The 20691-nt window shown below is 32.9% G+C and overlaps 1 protein-coding gene across 1 annotated transcript in view; it reads right to left on the bottom strand.

Annotated features, from left to right (window-relative positions):
• Window positions 1-20691, bottom strand: part of LOC139518915 (uncharacterized) — a 141238-nt gene that overhangs the window by 18929 nt on the left and 101618 nt on the right. The gene's annotated exons all lie outside the window — the stretch shown is intronic.

Below are 20691 nucleotides of genomic sequence, written 5' to 3'. Positions count from 1 at the left end.
CTTTTCAGAGCTTGTAATTATTTCATGTAGACATTCTAAATCCATTTGAATCATCGTCTCAGTTGTAATCAAATGTATCAGGAGATAGTCGTAAATTGGTCACATTTGATGCGCTTTAATAAAACTTGTATCGTTAAAATTGATAAAAAAAAAACCCACCAATATTTGACATACGAGACTGACTTTTATCATGTTATATATTTTTTTGTAAATAAAATGAAACAACAGAGGCCAATTCTTAAAAATAAATTCTCCACGGAACCTTTTTAACATTTTGCGTAAACATGTATGTTGATTTGGTTAATAAGTGATTCTCGTTTCTCGTTTTTATAAGATTAGACCGTTTGTTTAACAAAAGTCATATTTTGGCCCATTATAGCTTCTGCATATTTGGTATGAGCGTGTTGAAGGCCGTACTTTGACCCTTAATGGTTAACTTTTAACACATTGTGGCTTGGATGGAGAGTTATCTCATTGGCACGCATACCACATCTTCTTATATCTATAATATTACAACCAGAATATTTGTGTTGACCGGAAACATTTTGGGCCAAATTTTTGTCTTGTTGGGAATTTTTGATGGAGCGATTTGTTGTGAATTCAAATTAATGATGATAGTTTTCCCAAAAAACTGGGAAACATGGATAAAAAAAAACAATAATCATGGTTTTAAATCGTGATTACGCATACTGACAGGATTTAATAGACGATTTCATTCACATTGACTAGTTTGTAGACTTTTTGGCATTCTATTTTTGTTGCTGAACGTTTAAGACTATCTGTTATTATAGTTAACAAGTATGACTGAAAAACACTTTTGTTAAGTAGCCAGCCAAAGGCCGCCTCCGGTGCATTATGATCTCGCTGTGTTCAATACCCATTGGTGACCTTGAGCTGTTATTTACTCTTTGGCCAGGATGTTGTCTCATTTTCATTATCAAATTTGTTCCATCGACGTAGTCCGTTTTATGCTTTAAGTTTATTTAATTTTATGTTAGCGGTAAACGTCTTATACTGACCGCTAGACTTTAAACTAGTTGTTTTCTAAACGATTGCAATTTGCTTTAATTAGCCTTTTATAATTCAACACTTCTAATTTTTTAATATTCTACTTGCATGTATATAGATACAAGAAGATGTGGTATGAGTGCAAATGACACACATCTCCATTCAAATCACAATGTGTAAAAAGTAAACAGTCATTGGTCAAAGTAAGGCCTTCAACACGGAGCCTTGGTTTAAACTGAACAGCAAGATATGAAGGGTCCAAAAATGGCATTGAAGTGTAAAACAATTCAACCAATGCATGATCCACACATTTAAATTGATAAGAAAATTAAGAAAAGCAAGTATTTTCATGGAAAGCTTAAATAATAATAAAGTAAACTATACAAATAAGTATTGGACAAAACACTAAATTTTGAAGAAGAAAATAATCATTGTGATTTTCCCCGATTATTTTTGCTATTTATAGGCTCTTGCTATTTGTAGGCTCTCTCCATCTCATATTTGGTTTCTTCCTAAGACACTACCAAATGTGCAAACAGCTTCCTATGAACTAGTTGAATGAGTCTTTAATAGTGTGAATTTATGTGGTTTTTTTTGTTATTCAACTAGTCGAGGCAAAACGTTACAGGATTGATGACATATATAGCTAAATGATAAAGCGCTTGTCCCTTGTCTATTGAATTGTGAATGTCCGTTTTGGTTTAAATTCGTAGTGTCGTTAGGTTGTTATTTCATTGACTTCTTTTCATTATTTATATAATCGTATAAACGAGATAAAGTCTTTACAATTATATATATATGTGATATTATACTTATAGTGTTGTATCGATACTCCGGTAATATTGACCGAAATTGGCACTTAAAAAATGGAGAAACATTATGGTTTTATTTTTGTAAAAGTCGAAGTCGGCTTAAAGATTAAATTCTATGGGACATCACACTCAATGACAGTAAATGAATAAATATAATTGTTTTAATGATTAATTTCAGATGGATTAAACTACTAGCCATATTTCTTACAATAAATAAGTTTGAAGTGTTGTCATTACACCTGTAGTTTGTTGGCATGTGCTTGAATATATTTGTTCAAATGTTGTCATAGAAAAAAAAAAAAGCAAAAATATTGAACTCCGAGGAAAATTCAAAACGGAAAGTCCGTCATCAAATGGAAAAATCAAAAGCTAAAACAAATCGAACGAATAGATAACAACTGTCATATTCCAGACATGTAGTTTGAAGCAACAATTTTAATCGATAACAGTTTCATTGTATGCCCGATACGTTTAGGTTGCACCAATTTCTAAAACATATGAATTTAAAGAAACAGAAACAAATCCTCACCTTAAAATGTCGAATAGATTTAAAGAATCTGCATCCATCCTCTCTGAACTAAACTACTCCCATGGTAAACGTTTGTTTTGTGATGTCACACAATATTTTACTTTTCTTATCGTCTGTCGCATGCTGTCCTAAAAGACGTTAACCAATAATGTCACGCCTATAGTATAACAAAATTTGATTTCCTTTGGAGATAGTGAAATAAGCAAAGAACTCGTGAACGCCGTAATGTCCCTTCTACCCTTTTATTCATTTAATACACGTCTATCAAATAATACACTACTGTTGATAATGGTATCATTAAAGTATTCATTTACTTATCTAATTTCATATTCATACTGGTCAAGATTTGGTATGTTGAAAGGTCACAAACGGAATGACATTAACTAACCTCATTATAGTTATACGACGAATAGGTTATAAGACATCCCGTAGTCGTTTGATACAAAAATACTTGATTGTAGCATGGGAAAATTCAGCAATAAGTTATGTTTGGCAAATTAAAATTTTATTTTAGAAAGACGAAGAACTTCTCGTTGTCATCACTATTATTTATGAAAAGAAGTCAACGTTCTGATGCAAACTCTTTTAATTTTCTTATTTGCAGAATTATTATAGTCGCACAAACGTTTTTCATTGAAATACCAACTTACAACAATTTGCATTAATACTCAAAACTCCTGGTTTATGTTAAGACTGTGGACGGTTTCTGTTGTAACTGTAATATTAAATAAAGTCCACATATGAAACTTCAAATTGAAAAAAAAAATGATGCATATATTTTTTTATAACTAAATGGCTAGTTTTTATTATAAAGCTTATATACATATACTTTTTTTCTCAAGGAAATTCTATAATTTGTCCAAATTTCCTTTTTTTTTTAATTGTTTGCTTCCAACAAACAATTCGAAGATATGTTTTCCGTATACAGTGAACTCAGCGTAACCTTTCCCGTAAAAATCGCAATACGCAAGGGTCTGCTCATTGATATAAAATAGCATCTTATTGTACATGTTATACACGTTCTTAATATCCATGCTTCTTTGTTGACTGTTTACTAAGGCGATAATCGGTAAACTATGGCTTTAAAACACGACAATAGACAACTTTCGAGTTCGATGCATTTCCGTCAAAAACTCTGGTTTTAGTGAACGTCATTTGTGCGTAATAGGGGCGTCGTCACTTCCGTTTCAATGTTGAGCGAGTGGTTGGAAAACTATAATTCTATATTGTACGAATTATTCAGCAAATTAAATTCTCAAAGTTGACAATCAGCACTGCTGTCATTAGGGAATTGTCATTAAGTACCTACAGAACAACCATTATTTCTAGTTTATCCTGCACAACGACGATCACTAAGACGCTTGATGAACGTAAATAGTGCAGGGATACAGGCGATCCCCTCTATCTGGTAAATGACGTCATAAAGGCGCGCATAATTGACGAGTTTTTGCCGGTGACGGATGAACTCGAAAGTGGTCTATTAAATAGCTGCCATATTTTCACACCATAACAGACCGAGAGAAATTTTTTTCACGATTATACGATATGAATGCGTAAAAATGATAAAATCGTGCACAGAAGTTTATGATATACATGTATACATGCGCTGGTTCAAGAATCAAATAAGCATTATTTGTCACCAGTCACTGGTCTCATATGCTCTTAAGGACACAACAACTACACAAACATGGCCGCTGTCGTGCTTTGGATACTAGTGAAAAAGAAAAATTACATATACTTCTCAAATCTGAAGAAAATTGAAATCAATGTTTAAAATTCATAATCAGGTTAACAACATCAATATTTTGTTAAACTGTCCCGACAAAAGGATATATGCGATATACATACATATAAAATATCATTTTATTTTCATTTATCTTATACGATGGATATCAATGTAGAAAATTCAAAGCATCAAAGATGAATCCCACTTAAAATATAGTTTCATGTTTTGGCCTTGTATAGTTAAGTAAGACCATGGAAGGAATGTAAAGACAATGATGTATAAAAGCATGCCTGGTAGCGCTTATGAAAAATGATTACGGAATCTACAGTTCACATCAGATTAATATCTTTTATAAAAACTCCCACTGTTTTTTAGTTTATATTTGCAATATAGCTTGACATTTATCAAAATGGATTAAGATCTGATTGCAAAAATTTTATCCATTTCAAGAAAACCATTTTTTTTTTTGGTGCAAATGTTACTATTTTCATTAACACTTCACATTGAACTTTGACCTACAAATCGATATGCATCTCCGTCTTCCCTATATATTTTACTTGATCAAAAAGGGGAGAAAACATGGGTTATCTATTAGGTGTCAATTAGATTTATTTAACAAATTAGTGAAACCGGTCTTATTGTACGGTTGTGAAAATTGGGGGTTTGGGAATAACGACATTCTGGAGAGATTTCAATTAAATTTCTGTAATCTTCTTCTGCACCTAAAGTCTTCTACCCCAAATTTTGTAATATATGGTGAACTTGGACGATATCCCATCTATTTATATATTAAAGTCCGTATGGTTTCATTTTGGGTGAAATTAGTATGTGGTAAACTGACTAAATTATCAGCGACCATTTATAAACTACTGTTTAAGCTGTCAATGAAAATGATGTAAAGTTTAGTTGGTTGAACCATGTTGAATCCACTCATGTTGAATCCATTTTTAATGAAACGGGATTATCTTTTGTGTGATTATCTGACACATGTATTAGTGACAATCGAAACATCCCTCCAAGATCAGTTTCAAGAAACATGGTTTTTCAAATGTGCAAGCATGTTCGAAGACATTAAATTATCGAATTTTTAAGGATACTTTTGGGTTTGAGGACAATTTTGATATTTTAGAATTTCGAGATATTTATACTTTATGCAAATTTAGAACCATCAACCATAAATTATCCATTGAGATAGGGAGATGGACAAATATTCAGAGAGATAGATGAAATTGTAAATTATGTTACTCTAAAGATCTTGGAGATGAGTATCATTATACATGTATTATGATGTACACAGAGATGTCAGTAAAAAGAAACACATGTATTGATAAAAATATGTAAATCGTCCAAATATAATTATGTTTAAGAAAATTATGAATTTAAATATAAAATCTAAATTGAGAAAGCTGTGTACTTTCATTAAATTTATAAATTCCCATGTGTGCCCTCCTGGCTAAATACTATCAGTATAATTGTAAATAGTGTACATCTTTTGCTCTGTGTATTCATGTATTTATGTCTGTATTATTGATGTCATGTAGTGTCTGTATACCATTGCAATTGCAAAGGTTTGACCGAATAAAGATATATACTTGTATAAGCTTCATTTCAATCAAGCAATTGAATCTCGAGCTTCCATCCCGGGAAATTAACGTGTTCCAAAAGTTTCAGTTTTTAGTAACAGTAAGCTTGAATAAAAACAATGGGCGTATTCCTATTCCCTATATATATATATCTTCGATTTCCGTCTATCCCTTGTTCAGTACATCATAAAAGGAAACTCAATTTACTATCCAGAAACCATTTTAATTTCATTTTTGTTTACTGTGACCTATTGCCCCATTGTAAAGTCCTCTCCTTCCCATGGCTTCCGTCTGTAAATGTTCTATTCTAATCAAGCCAGATTATCCCAACTTACCACCCTTAATCCATGTGCTTAGGACAAAAAGACGGACAAACAGACAAAAAAAATAAGGAAATTGTATTCTGGGATAAAAACATAACAATTTGAACTTTGAGTACTCGCATTTACTGTTTAAGCTTGTTCAAAGCCATTTTCAACTTATAAATAGATCATGCTTCCCATACTGAATAATCAATCAGTTCTAGGCAATAAAAATTAATTCGATAACAGCAGACTGTAAAATGCTACAGGCTCTATATAACTATTAGTATAATTGCATTATGCCTCTTGTATGCATCATATGTTTTAGGGAATTTATTGTTCTGTTCGTCTGCCAGCCAGAAAACTGTTATAAAAATAAATATCCTGCAGCCTTAATATATTTCGACCAGTTGTGTGCACACATCTTGTATATCTTGCTAATAAAGTTTTTAAATTATGTCAGTAAAAACTGAATCGGATTCCAGTAGGGAATTATGTTCCTTGTGATTCGAATTCCAGTGGAGGATTACGTTCCGTGTAAATCGGATTCCCATGGAGGATTACTTTCTGTGTGAATCGGTTTCCTATTGAGGATCATATTCCGTGTTCTAATTCATAACCTCAACCGAACATATTTGCATTTATCAATATAATACAAAACTCTCACTTGGGAGTAGCAACTTGCAAAAATCAAGTGCATTTTCGAAAACCTCTAGAACACTTGACTGCAACGACTCGAATGACTTGAATTACTATCAAACCACCCGTGCATGAAATTCTACCCGCATTCCTTATATATCCAATCAAACAGACCTTTCTATAAAAAGCATAAACACGTGTACCTTACCAAACACAACAAACTTGCCTCGATACATGTATATGTACAACGTTGCTAAATATAACTATCGTGTTGCGGTCTTGTGTAATTGTTTCTCGGTATCCGGATCCCTTCGCGAGTTTCAGGTTGAGATACCCGGTGTACCGATAAATGGACATGCAAAACTGCTTCCGGTCTACACCAGAATGGCACGACAGTGAACCATATCCAGAAATCAACGGCACTTTGCTTATTTGAATATTATACAAAGAAATCGGATACGGGTCACGGAAATTATATTAAAATGATAGGAAATTTTGAAAAAATGTCTGTTTTAATTTTAATTTGAGTGATAGACAGGTTGCCGGGGCAGAAAATAGATATACACAACAATATACACCATTTAAACGAAACATAATGACTGTTGTTGCAAATATCAAGGTTCCTGAGCTATTTTAAAAATCGAAGCGAGAGGCTTTTAACATTGCAGTGTAAAACACAGGCTAAAATGGCTGAAACGTCAAAGGAGTAGGTCCGGTAAGGGCCGATTTTGGCCTCAAATTTAAAGTTCATCTGACGAAAGATTTTAGTGTTTATTGTAGTTGATTCAATAAGTATATGTAAAAGATTTTACTTGATTTACTCATTAAAAACGCCCCGATTCTAGATTAAATATGAAAAATCAATCAAATATGCCAAAAAATGTCACTTTTCGGATAGTTTTTGTCAAAAATGAAAGTGGCCGCATCCGTGTTCATCCCCAACCTTTATATATGTTTTGTATTATCACCAAATACAACTTACATTTCCATATTAAGAATGAACACGAATGCGGCCACTTTCATTTAGGACGGAAACCGTCTACAATATAACTAAAATGCTAAAATTGTGAAGATTTCAGTAATTTAGCATGACTTAATGATGCTAGTACCTGATATATGTGCATTATATTGTCAAACACAGCTCATATTCATTTAGCAGAACCATTCTACTGTCCAATTAATAACAAGAAGTATATCTTTTAACAATTTTGTAAAACTGCTATATTTTGGGGCCAAAAAGGGGTCTTACTGAACCTACTCCTTTGCAAACTTCGTGTTGAAAATTGGCATACCAAGGTCATTAGAAAAACAGGTTGCCGGGGTGAAATTTGAAACTTGAATGTCCAAAGAATAAGCAAGTTCAAACCTTGTATTTGTAGTCGTTGAACTCTAGGTTCCAACGTAAAGTTAAAATGCCCCTGTTTCAAGAAGAATAAACTCACCTAAACTCGAAAAATTCACTAAATTCGCGTTCATTGTTTTGATTTTGACCGCCTGACAACTTTACGGAAATATCAGAGTGATTGTAAATTAGTACTCTTTGACGGACAACTTATAATATCCGTGTTTTAAAGATTTTAATTATATCAAGTCTATCAAACCAGTCCAGTTCAAACTATTATAACGTGGTACAAATTCTCATTTACATATTATGAATATTAATTAGCAATAGCACTCCTAATTTCTGGCTATGACATAATTACAATGTGTAATTTGCAGTACGATCGATCAATATTGTAGAAAAAAAAAGCTTCATTAAGATTAAGACGGGGGAAATGATTGACAGGCGTTTTTGTTTTAAAGATTAAACTAGAATCACAACTTTAAAAATTCGACTAGTACTGTCTATTAGCGATAAACAAAGTGGATTTTTATAGTTGAAACTGACAATAACGGCACTTTTGAAATATATATGTAAGATTTTTACTGTTGTGTTTACATAACTGACATCTTAAGACTAATTAATTAAAAATTATTAATGTAAATGTTATATTTAAAACATGATTAAGACACATTTCTTTGATCCTACTTTGTGTATAAATTGGTTAATGTATATTCACAGCTGAAACTTTACTTATACTGCAAAGTTCAATCATACTTTTAACATTTTACTACGATTCGAAGGCATCATTGAATGTATTCATGGAGGCGTCGAGTGGCGTTTTATATAAACTGTTTTCTTTTATGTTAAAAAAAAGACATACTCATAAAATCTTAGAATCAGAATTAGATGAGTTTGATTTTAATAGTCCAAATGCACGAGCTTGTAAAATCATATAATTGAAAACAGTGCATGGGACTTGCATAAATAAACAATCATTTTATTTGGTATTGTGATATTCTTATATGGGCGTTTTTCAATAAAAGCGTAAATTTCAGACCTAACAAAAATGGAAAATCAACTTGTCTAAAATTTAATTTCAAGAGTTATTTTGAATACCTCTATTATAGACCTGTTTGTAAACAAAAAGTGCAATCTTAAATATTCTTTAAAATGATATTATTTTCATAATTTGTGTACTTTTCGTAGGGGACAAAACTTCTTCTAAACACACATATTTTTTGCAATTTTAAATGTTTCCTATAGACATTCCAGTTTGTTTACTTTAAATACGAGAAAAATATCATTTTTTTTCTGAATTAGAAAATCATTTTTATCGATAAAGATTAGACAGTACTTCACATATGAAGCTTCAACTCGTGTTACGTAGTGGACAAAACCGTTTCGTAGTGGACAAAAAGGTTTCGTAGTTGACATCAACCCTATAATATGTTAATAAAAACATAATAAAAATTACATGAAACTAACCCTTGTTATTTGTTTTGCACGAATATAATTGAAAAAAGATTTAAAAAAGACTCCATAGTAGTGGTAGTGTCCACTACGAAACGTTTTTCTCCCATACTTGTTTCGTAGGGGACCGTTTCGTAAGGGACGTATTCGCATGCTTTATTTTTTCCTCACAATCCCTATATTGCAATAGTAACAAGACTGATTGTATTCATCAAAGCATTTATCAAGCTGTACACTGATATTTTTTTCAGAATTTTAAAACCAGATACTGAAGGAGATTTGACCCGTTTCGTAGGGGACATTATCAAAAATACGGTATCACTCTGGTCCATTTGTTGGCTCAATTTTTCTTACCAACAATTTAATTGCCGTTATAAAAGCATCACTTCTTTTGTAAGACCCTAAATTGAATGTTTATATCTCTTGCAAACAAAAATTATATTGATTTTATAAAACTGTTTATTGGCAAATTTTAATGACTTCGTTTCGTAGTGGACAATTTGCGAGGGACACACCTTCTGAAATTAAATAAATTAATAGTTATCCCACAAGGACGCGGTGTGTCAGTGTAAGATCACCCCGATGGCCGGAGGCCAGAGGGTGATCTAACACTGACACACCAAGTCCGACTGGGATAACTATTTTACATCCCAGCTGTTTTAGATCAGATGAAAAACCATTTATAATTCATAAAATCTAGTTTAAAACGCCACACAACCATAACAATATACTTTATATATTACTATACGATGTATACCCTTTTTGACCCCCAAACACGATGAGTAGATATCAAACAATATCAACTCGCCCCACTTGCCAATCGGCCCACACTATATCGCCACTTTATAAAAATATCGTCCCACTCTTGTTTACCGACTTGCCCCACTTTGAAAAAGTGTAAAATCAAATTGAACAATCAATCTGAAAACTCACTAATTAACGAAAAAGGTTAAAAACCCACTGAATAAAGGTCTGACAACTCATCCCACTTATAAAAATATCTTGCTTCCTTTAAGTATGTCAAATTACTATCTTTCGTATCCAGTCGTCCTGGTGTAGTGGTATGTGTCGTGGCTTTATATGCTAAAGGTCTTGAGTTCGAATCCCAGCATATACACTGGATTTTTTCTACGTGAATTTTTTTTCCGTATAATTAATTATAAGTTTTATAGCGGATTTGACATTCCCGCCAAAATGTTACAGAACAAAGCTGCATGCATAACAAAGAATACTAGGGTGATCTGGTAGGGGTGATCCGGCTCAGATCACCCCTGTTAGAACAAAGGATCTGGGGTGTAACTATATTGAAAGCTGTTTATTAGAATATGTTGGCTCTGAACATACTTTTGAATTATTAAAGAACTTATGTAAAGTAAAAAAAAACATTAATTTCTTCATTTTTTTACGATATTTTAGAGTATGAATGTTGAACAGGCGGTCTATGGACATGCCATTTTGGTTGTTTTGGACCATTCAGGAGTCAATATCTTATCAATCCCTCTAAAAAATAAACTGTTTCTTTGCTTAAAAATGTTAAATCTAATTCAATGTACTGACTGCACAAACAAATTACTTGCAAAGATCAAACACATTTTTTTTCAAGTGGCTAGGACAAGAAAATACGTTTTTATTGAAAAACGCCCATATATAATTGAATTGTTAAGTGCAATAAAGAAGTAGTGTCAACAACATAATGATCCCTTAAAATTCAAAAGGAAGATCCGTTTATAATGAATAAGAACAGAGTATATATAAAGTCGACAGTGATGAATGAAGTTAAAGAATTCAACGAACCATCAAAAACTCATTTAACGAAGGAGACAATGTCAATTCTTCGGTATACGTTACTGATTAGTTCAGACAAACATGAAATTAAGTTCTTATTGAACTTTACTTTATTTATTCATTCTCGTAATTTTTCTCCGATACTAATACGATAGTAGGCTGTTAGCAAATGTTATATTACTGGACAAATAAAAAAAAAAGACTTCATGAAGAGTGCTCACACATACACACATTTACATGCACACTACTTATACAGATATTGGAATCGTAAAACCAATTACCATTATTAAGTTCACCTTATCATATTAATTTAGAATTTTTATTAATTTTTGTTTTAAAGAATTTTCATCAATTTAAGACTTCTATTTCCAAACTCTAAACGAATACACAAAAGCACAGGGGTTCTCTTAAAAATAAGCTCCGATTGTCAGTACATGATACTAGGCTCCCTTCGCCGATTGTCAGTACATGATACAAGGCTCCCTACGCCGATTGTCAGTACATGATACAAGGCTCCCTACGCCGATTGTCAGTACATGATACAAGACTCCCTACGCCGATTGTCAGTACATGATACTAGGCTCCCTACGCCGATTGTCAGAACATGATACTAGGCTCCCTACGCCGATTGTCAGTACCTGATACTAGGCTCCCTACGCCGATTGTCAGTACATGATACAAGACTCCCTACGCCGATTGTCAGTACATGATACTAGGCTCCCTACGCCGATTGTCAGTACATGATACAAGACTCCCTACGCCGATTGTCAGTACATGATACTAGGCTCCCTACGTCGATTGTCAGTACATGATACAAGACTCCCTACGCCGATTGTCAGTACATGATACTAGGCTCCCTACGCCGATTGTCAGTACACGATACTAGGCTCCCTACGCCGATTGTCAGTACATGATGCAAGACTCCCTACGCCGATTGTCAGTACATGATACTAGGCTCCCTACGCTGATTGTCAGTACATGATACTAGGCTCCTTACGCCGATTGTCAGTACATGATACTAGGCTCCCTACGAGACTAACAATTATGGAAACGAAATCGAAAAACAGGTTAGAAATCAATGGATAAATTCAGAAAACAACTTATTGAAACTATCCGTTCAAAATGCAACAACCAATAAAAAAAAAGGACAGATCTTACCTTATTTTTGGAGATGATGGTATTTATAGCAAACAAGTTTTCAAAGTTACGATCGAGGTACCGTCTAAATACCACGGATACTAAAAAACCTCCATACCAAGATTAGACAACGGTTGTTTGAGAGCACACGACGAGTTATGGTTACCATTGTGAATAACCAGCATAATTATAGATTCGAACATATCAATGGTTAACACAGTTAAATTTCGTGTGTTAAGATTGATATTGGTGTTTGAATATGTCCAGTGTCAAATATTTCATGCATATTTACCTTAAGAAAATTTCCCATTGTTCTATAAAATCCTGCCTTTTGTTATCATCGATATCCATGCAAGTGAAAAGCAGTTGCATCCAAGTTGAACACCATTTCATTATAAATTACTCGAATATATGGTCTTACATGTATATGATAATGAATTAAAATGACTTCACTATAGCACACACTAAATCCTGCATGAAGTGTTTGTAAAAGCAAATTGAATGCCTCTTTTATTTGTTCATGAAAAATCCTGTGATAGCCGATTTATAACAAACTCTGAAGAAAGTCAACTGAACCAAATTGAATGATAAAATGCACGTAAATTCGTTTAAGAAAAAAGAAAAATCACCCGAAGAGATTCAAATTGCAGTTTCATACCAGACACTTATAAATTTATGATGAGATATAATGAATATGCCTGTTTTGATCGACTATCAGTGCTATGCATATCCTCTTAGGTCATTCTTTACCGCGATAACATTTCCCAGATTCTTACTCAATTTACAATCTCGTTACCAAAATCAAAAGCGTTAGTTTATTAATTAAACGAGAAGATTAAAGAGAAAGGGTGTCATTAAAAATTATAATACCTGTATGTATAAATACAGTAGCAGCGTTGTAACGTGTAAGTACTATCAATTACAAAACATTACTATACAATTTAAAAATTATGTGAATATAGATATAGAGGCCTGACAACTTACATAACCAGAACATTAAGTTTAGTGATTATTATAGGTAACTACTGACCAAGTTGCCGACAGGAACACGAACCGAACACGTGTAGGGGTTCAACTATATTTTTTAGATCTATAACCTCACCTTTTCAATCTGTATCAGTATGTGCTTTTTTTTTAAATTGATTATATAAACTTAATATAACCTTACAGTTATTAAATTCATAATTTTAGTAAAAACAAAAATGCAAATATTTCCACGATGAATTATTGATTTGATAGAACAAAAATCGATGTACAATGCTTTGATTTCAAGTTTTCTGATTCAGTGAAAATAATAACAATGGTGATCTTGAAATCGTCTGGTAAAGAAACATTTGACATATCCAAAATATGGCGAAGGAGCGCCAGTGATTGCAAACGTGGCTAGTCATCTAGTGTTCTCAAAAAGTAGTGGTTCGAAAGTTTTGACCACCATAATTTTGCAATGGACCGACACAATTTTGATATTTTGAAATACAGTTAATAGTAAGGACCAGCTGATTTTTTCAAAAGGCCACCCTATATTGGCAAGAACCCCCAGCACGATGAATTATAGATTCAACATTGCAAATCATAATAGTGTTTTTGTCTTGTGGTTATAAATCCATCATTTTTCTTTCATTTTCTTTTTTAGACAGTTGATAGATTCCTGGAATTTATTAAGATACTTAAGATGTCTAGTACACACGTGTGAAGTCTGAATATGTCTATTAAAGACGTGTGAAGTTTGAAGATGTCTATAAAACACGTGTGAATTCTGAAGATGTAAAGTTTGAAGATGTCTTTTTAACACGTGTGAAATCTGAAGATGTCTACTAAACACGTGTGAAGTCTGAACATGTCTATTAAACACGTTTGAAGTCTGGAGATGTCTATTATACGTGTGAAGTCTGAAGATGTCTATTACACACGTGCGAAGTCTGGAGATGTCTATTAAACACGTTTGAAGTCTGGAGATGTCTATTATACGTGTGAAGTCTGAAGATGTCTATTACACTCGTATGAAGTCTGGAGATGTCTATTAAACACGTTTGAAGTCTGGAGATGTCTATTATACGTGTGAAGTCTGAAGATGTCTATTACACACGTGTGAAGTTTGCAGATGTCTTTTAAACACGTGTGGAGTCTGGAGATGTCTTTTTAACACGTGTGAAGTCTGAAGATGTCTATTAAACACGTGTGAAGTCTGAAGATGTCTGTTACACACGTGTGAAGTCTGGAGATGTCTATTAAACACGTGTGAAGTCTGGAGATGTCTATTAAACACGTGTGAAGTCTGAAGATTTCTATTACACACGTGTGCAGTTTGCAGATGTCTATGAAACACGTGTGAAGTCTGGAGATGTCTATTAAACACGTGTGAAGTCTGAAATCTGAAGATGTCTTTTAAAACACTTGTGAAGTCTGATTATAGATTTCAAGATGTCTATTTTGATAATAATTTCAAAACGTGTTTCATTCTTTGAAAAAGTGTCGAATAGTGTCTACTTTATTGTTTAGTGTTAACTGTACCTTGAAAAAATCCTCCATTGCTCTATCATCTCTTGTAATGAGGCATCATCGTCCCTTATGTCTAAGTCTAAAAAAAAGCTGTCCATCACCATCATACATAAATTACACTGTACTGACCACTACACTGTCGTAACCTGTTATATATCCCTAATACATTTGTTGTACTAGTGTATGTACATAGTAATGTTGTTATGAATATTATCACCTGTCGTGAGTAAGTACATTTATATGTCATGTAAATGACCGGAATAGTATGATATAAGCGTTTTTTGTTGTTGTAATTTTATTATTTTATTGTTTCTGTCAAGACATAGTACTTAATAATCAACCTTTAAAACAGAGGACTAGATAATTCATAGGAATTATAGATGTGGCATTTTTTGCTTTTTTATTTAATCTCACAGTATTACAAATGAACTAATTTAAACATTTGAATATAAAAAAAGAGAAATTTTTAAAATGGTGATTTTTTCGCATCGTTAATTTTGTTTTCTTAGACCGTGATGTTTCGTGCTCGTTTATTGTGAGATCCACCTGACCATATGGAGGGTTTAAAAAAGTTTATTATTTCGGGTTTAAAAAAGTTATTTTTTTCACTTATTTTCAGTGAGCCGGTTCTTCGCAATTAATATATAATCACACGACTTGAAAACCGATATCGGAAATCGGACGATTGACAGTTGGAAAACGACCCAAAAAACGGTTTTTATTATAAAAAAAAACCAACAAAAAACGTCCATTTATAGACTGATTTCAGATATAAAAACTTTGGGTATTTATATCATACGATGGTGTTTTCAGAAATCTGCATATCGCTACTGTGTGAAGTCTAATCAGATGGTTAACCATTAGGATTATAGAGTGTATGCTTAATTTCTATTTTATCTAACTTTGACTTTGATTTAAAGCATGTTTTACATGATGTTGTTAATTAAGATAATTCTACATACATCTGTGTTTTTTTCAATCTGTCATACCGACACTATACCGTAGAGCAGGTCAATCACTTCTTCAGAACTAATTTTTATTTCACGTTATGAAATGTAGCTTTATGAAAAAAATGCGGAGGATTAAGCCAAAGCATTTTTTATCAGTCTAGTGAAGTTATACTTCCATCTCTTGATAAATGAAATATTCTCGCTCCAACAAGCACTTGGGTAAAGCTGGTGACCGTAACTGCATTCACGGTCATCCCAAGATGTGGGATGGAAAATTTGGTCAGTTTTTAAGTGTTTCTATATCATTTTCTTTACAAAGCATACATTGTACATTGGTACGATGTAAATTAATAAAAGATTCACACGGAAATCGCAAATTACTACCGAGAAATGTGTATGAAACAGAAAATTGGATTTAAAAAAATCGCTAAGATGACCGTAAATCGTGATTAAAATATTTTCAAGGTGACCGTAAATCGTGATTAAAATATTTTCAAGATGACCGTAACATATAACAAGGATGCCCTTGATTGGTAAATATGTAAAGGATGACCGTAAATTATTAAAGATTACCGTAACATTTAAAGGATTACCATCAATTCTAAGAAATATCCGTATTTGTATTACCTTTTTGTATCAAATAGTAAATCGTGTTGAAATAAAACGTATGTATAAGACTGCATAATCCTATAGGTAGAAGAAAAGGTACATAGTTCACCATATGTAGCCTCCAAGTACACTCCAAAAGATGTTTTTTTATTTCTGGGATTCCTATTAATATCGTATAATAAATACACCTTTTTAATAATGCCAAAACATGTACACCTATTGACATTATATCGTTTCAACTACCATTGCAAGTGTTCTTTATTTCAGATAAGTACATGTCTTGTCATTATACCACCTGCAAATTCACTGGTCATTTAATGTAGACAGCAACAATAAAATATGTTTAAACTAACAATATACTCTACAAGATATGTTCCAGAAACGCTGGCATTCTGGATTACTATCAAGAAACTGTTCAAGGGTAAGGGGGTTAACTTTTTAGGGGTTATAAAGCTAAAGGACTGTCAGCTGAAAACATACCAGTAAAACCAACTGAATGCAGAATAAATTTTGCAGTTCCATCGGATCCGGTGTTGTCAAGGAAATATTGAATTTTTTGGCATATGTTAAGATTTTAATGTGCTTCCTTTGGAACCATACACATGGGCTCGATTACTGGATATTCATATGTTTAATTAATGGGGTTTTTTCTTCAACTTTTCGTCGTATCGCTGTCAATGTGTATTCAAATTTTAATGTCGTTATCAATAAATATTTAACTATTTACGAGAAATATGAAATCAACTATCATTGTCATAAACTCAAAATACGGCAAATAGTTAAAAAGAAATTGAGTAAATATATTTATATCCGCTAACCGAGCCCCTATTGAGACAAACTCATCAAAAAGCTATGAATATATGGATATTTCATAGAATAGACGGTCATCCTTTTAAAGTTACGGTCATCCTTTACAAATTACGGTCATCTTTTAAACAATTACGGTCACCCTTGTTATGAATCGCTGACCCTGTTACGGTCATCTCGATTATGATTTACGGTCATCTTAGCGATATTTTCAAATCCAATTTCCTGTTTAATACACATTTCTACGTAGTAATTTGTGATTTCCGTGTGAATCTTTTTATAAATATCGTACCAATGTATGCTTTGTAAAGAAAATGATATAAAAACACTTAAACAGACAATACAAATACTGACCAAATTTTTCATCCGACATCTTGGGATGACCGTGAATGCAGTTACAGTCATCAGCGTTACCCCCAGTGAACAAGGAAGTCCATGAAATAAACTACAATGCTACCTGAGGCTTTCCGTAAATTCTCACTCGTACCCAAAAGAAATGCAATAATTAAAAAATACAATGCTACCTCTTCGTAAATTATCTATACTCGTCCTTTCAGTAAAGTCAATGCAATAAAAATACAATGCTACCTCTTCGTAAATGATCTACACTGGTACTCACAAGGAAATCAATGCAATAAAAACAATGCTGCCAGTCCGTAAATGATCTATACTCGTACCACAAGGAATACAATACAATAAACCACAATAGTACCACTTCGTAAATGATCTACACTGTTACTCACAAGGAAATCAATGCAATAAAAACAATGCAACCACTTCGTAAATGATCTACACTCGTACCCATAAAGAATTCAATACAGTAAACTACATTGATACCACTTCTTAAATGATCTACACTCGTACCCATAAAGAATTCAATACAATACACCACAATGCTACCTCTTCATTAATTATCTATACTCGTACTCATAAGGAAATCAATGCAATAAATTACAATGAAACCACTTCGTAAATGATCTATACTGGTACTCACAAGGAAATCAATGCATTAAAAACAATGCAACCACTTCGTAAATGATCTATACTCGTACCCACAAGGAAATCAAGGAATCTATAATAATGCTACCACTTCGTAAATGATCTATACTCGTACCCATAAGAAAATCAATACAATAAATTACAATGCTATCACTTCGTAAATAATATGTACTCTTACCCACAAGGAAATCAATACAATGAATTACAATGCTACCTCTTCGTAATTGATCTATACTCGTACCATAAGGAAGTCAATACATTAAATCACAATGCAACCTCTTCGTAAATGATCTACTAGTATACTGATTCCCATAATAAAATCAATGCAATAAATTGCAATGCTTCCTCTTTGTAAATGATCTATACTCGTACCCACAAGGAAATCAAGGAATCAATAATAATGCTACCACTTCGTAAATGATCTATACTCGTACCCATAAGAAAATCAATACAATAAATTACAATGCTACCTCTTCGTAAATGATCTGTACTCTTACCAACAAGGAAATCAATACAATAAACCACAATGCTACCCTTTCGTAAATGATCTAAACTCGTACCCATAAGAAAATCAATACAATAAATTACAATGCTACCACATCTCAAATGATCTATACTCGTACCACAAGAAAGTCAATAAATCAAACCACAATGCGATCACTTCGTAAATGATCTACACTGGTACTCAAAGGGAAATCAATACATTAAACCACAATGCTACCTCTTCGTAAATGATCTTTACTCTTACCCACAAGGAAATCAATACAATAAATTAAAATGCTACCTCTTCGTAAATGATCTATACTCGTACCACAAGGAAGTCAAAACATTAAACCTCAATGCACCATTCTCGTAATAAGCTATACTGGTTCCCAAAAGAAAATCAATGCAAAAAATTGCAATGCTTCCTCTTTGTAAATGATCTATACTCGTACCCACAAGGAAATCAAGGAATCAATAACAATGCTACCACTTTAAATGATCTATACTCGTACCCATAAGAAAATCAATACAATAAATTACAATGCTACCACTTCGTAAATGATCTACACTGGTACTCAAAAGGAAATCAATACATTAAACCCCAATGCTAGTTCTTCGTAAATGATCTGTACTCTTACCCACAAGGAAATCAATACTGTCCCTCTGGTATCTTTAGTCCCTCTTTTGCAATGCTTCCTCTTTGTAAATGATCTATACTTGTACCACAAGGAAGTCAATACATTAAAACACAATGCTATCACTTCGAAAATGATCTAAACTGGTACTCAAACCAATACATTTAACCACAAATCTACCTCTTCGTAAATGCTCTGTACTCTTACCCACAAAGAAATCAATACAATAGATTACAATGCTACTACTTCGTAAATGATTTACACTGGTACTCAAAAGGAAATCAATACATTAAACCACAAATCTACCTCTTCGTAAATGTTCTGTACTCTTACCCACAAAGAAATCAATACAATAGATTACAATGCTACCACTTCGTAAATGATCTACACTGGTACTCAAAAGGAAATCAATACATTAAACCACAATGCTACCTCTTCGTAAATGATCTGTACCCTTATCCACATGGAAATCAATACAATAACCAATGCACCATTCTCGTAATAAGCTATACTGGTTCCCAAAAGAAAATCAATGCAAAAAATTGCAATGCTTCCTCTTTGTAAATGATCTATACTCGTACCCACAAGGAAATCAAGGAATCAATAACAATGCTACCACTTTAAATGATCTATACTCGTACCCATAAGAAAATCAATACAATAAATTAAAATGCTACCTCTTCGTAAATGATCTGTACTCTTACCCCCAAGGAAATCAATACCATAAATCAAAATGCTACCTCTTCGTAAATGATCTATACTCGTACCACAAGGAAGTCAATACATTAAACCACAATAGTACCACTTTGTAAATGATCTATACTGGTTCCCATAAAAAAATCAATGCAATAAATTACAATGCTACCACTTCGTAAATGATCCATACTCGAACCACAAGGAAGTCAATACATTCAATTACAATGCTACTTCTTCGTAAATGATCTACACTGGTACTCAAAGGGAAATCAATACAATAAATTGCAATGCTACCACTTCGTAAATGATCTACACTGGTACTCAAAAGGAAATCAATACATTAAACCACAATGCTACCTCTTCTTAAACATGGTTAATGATCTACACTGGTACTCAAAAGGAAATCAATACATTAAACCACAATGCTACCTCTTCGTAAATGATCTATACTGGTTCCCATAAGAAAATCAATGCAATAAATTGCAATGCTTCCTCTTTGTTAATGATAATATATACTCGTACCACAAGGAAGTCAATACATTAAACCACAATGATATCACTTCGAAAATGATCTACACTTGTACTCAAACCAATACAGTAAACCACAAATCTATCTCATCGTAAATGCTCTATAGTCTTACCCACAAAGAAATCAATGCAATAAACGAAAATGCTACCTCGTCATTTATTATCTACAC

The sequence above is a fragment of the Mytilus edulis genome, chromosome 4 (genome assembly GCF_963676685.1).
Source record: "Mytilus edulis chromosome 4, xbMytEdul2.2, whole genome shotgun sequence".
Taxonomy (NCBI): Eukaryota; Metazoa; Mollusca; class Bivalvia; order Mytilida; family Mytilidae; genus Mytilus; species Mytilus edulis.
Note: the sequence above shows the minus strand (reverse complement) of the source record. Positions and strands in the feature narration are given on the sequence as shown.